Raw genomic sequence first — 2,037 nt, forward strand, 5'->3', positions numbered from 1 at the left:
GTAAAGCATGTGAAGTCTAAAAGCCATCCTACAAAAAAGCATAAGCATGGTTCTTAGCCTGTATTTGCAAATACTTGTGTGCGTTTATAAAAGCAGTTGACAGGTAGCGGCATGCTGCAGCGCCTGCAACAGCGTTGCGTCGTGCTCGTCCTGGTCCTGTCAGTCCTGTCGTTCCTGTATTTGCCGTCTTCGCGGCGCACGGGCGAATAGGACAACTCATCGATTTTTTTTTTTTTTTGGTGTGCTGCGCAGCCAACGTCGTCATGCCGTACAGCGTGCTGCACGATCCACTTCTTCTCGATACGCTTACCTGGCGCGAGATAAAGGAAATTTACTTCGTCGTTTCGCAGCCGGAGCCGTACTGCTTCACCGCGCAGTACGGCCTTCTAGATGTGGCCAGTATTAAGCGGCGCAAGTTCGTGGAACTCTTCAGAGTCGAGAGAGATGACATTTTTGAGCTTCTCACCACCCTGAAGATTCCGGATGACGTGATAAGTGGCCAGCGTGTCAGAGTGTCGGGCATGGAGGCCCTATGCATGACGCTGCGGCGCCTCGCGTACCCAAACCGCTTGTGCGAGCTGGAGGTAGAGTTTGGTCCGCCCGGGACGGTGATATGCAGCGTGGTGAACAAAGTCTTGTCCCACATCGAGTATTACTTCGCCCACCTCCTGTCGGACATGAACAACCACGATTGGATGACCCCGTCCCGTATGCACGAGTTTGCTGAGGTGAGAGCACATTTCCGTTGGTGCGCTGGGTGCACTTTTAGCAACGTTCGTTTTTCGCAGGCCGTCCATGCGAGGGGTGCGCCGCTGAGGAGCTGCTGGGGCTTCATCGACGGCACTGCGCGCCGGATTTGCCGGCCGACGATGGAGCAGCAGGAGTTTTTCTCCGGGCACAAACGGTTTCACGTCGTGAAATACCAGGCGGTAATGTGCGCAAACGGCATCATCTGCGAGCTGGACGGACCTTACAAAGGAAGGCGACATGATGCTGGTATGTCATTTGATAGTATTGATTGCCTGGTATTACCAATCAGAGGGCAAAAAGTATAGTTGGAGGGTTTGTTGCCCTTTCGGGGAAGCCGTAATTTCGAGCATATCCTATTTCACTGTGGTGTGCTTTCATGCAGTAACACAAATGAATATAGAAGACGGTGCATGTAGTTTAACAGTAGCTTTCTGTCATTCTGCGGGATGCGAAACTACTTATTCTACATATCGAGGAAATGCGTAAAAGCAATGATGCACTAACACTTTTCCCCTGCCTCTGTTAAGGTAGGGATACAAGTGGTCAGTTATGTATTTTTAGCAGTTCAGGAAAGTCTTGTTTGAAATACAAAAATGTTATGCATCAAACGGCATTGAAAATATTGGATTGCGTGCTACATCTACGGCTCCACCTTGTCTCTGAATTGTTGCAGATGAGCCCCACGTAAATGTAAACCTGGTATGTTTAGTGTGATCAGTGTGGGCTTGGACCACGAGTGCACATAAGCTACTCTGCTGTATTCATTAAAAGCCACATGCATGACAAATTATCATCGATGATATGCGGGCTACAAATTTGTTTGATGCTAGTAATGTATTTCAGGGTAGGTTTATAACAGTTTGCGTGAGCCTGGGCTATCACCTAAAAAATGAACATCGCAGTGTCTGCCCACTGCTCTCAGTTATTGTCAAAGCGGTCAGGCTCGAACTGTTGTGTTTTACATCAAGGCGTCGCACCGTTGAAGTATTGATTAGGAAAGGTCGCCTGTCACGTGCGTAGCAAATCAAAAATTAATGGCATGAACATCAAGGCTTAGCCAAGGAAGGGACATGGGCCTTTGATGAAAAATTGAGAACGAGGTACGGGAACAGTGTGATAATGTCTACACCTGGAAATTTCCAGTTCTCGAGAATAAGGACTGCTCAGAATTGAATATAACTATGTGCATATCTTTATTGTGCCACAAACATGGTTACACTGAGGTGAAAAGTTGCAAAATACAAAAGTTTCACATGCATAGCACAATGGCCTTTTTTCCTGCATTGG

General features: G+C 47.8%; 1 pseudogene; it reads left to right on the top strand.

Annotated features, from left to right (window-relative positions):
• Positions 1 to 232: 232 nt before the first annotated feature.
• Positions 233 to 2,037, top strand: part of LOC144164452 (uncharacterized) — a 14,625-nt pseudogene continuing 12,820 nt past the window's right edge.

Source organism: Haemaphysalis longicornis, unplaced genomic scaffold (genome assembly GCF_048455015.1).
Source record: "Haemaphysalis longicornis isolate Haplotype H1 unplaced genomic scaffold, Haemaphysalis longicornis Haplotype H1 scaffold_1, whole genome shotgun sequence".
In the NCBI taxonomy this organism is placed as follows: Eukaryota; Metazoa; Arthropoda; class Arachnida; order Ixodida; family Ixodidae; genus Haemaphysalis; species Haemaphysalis longicornis.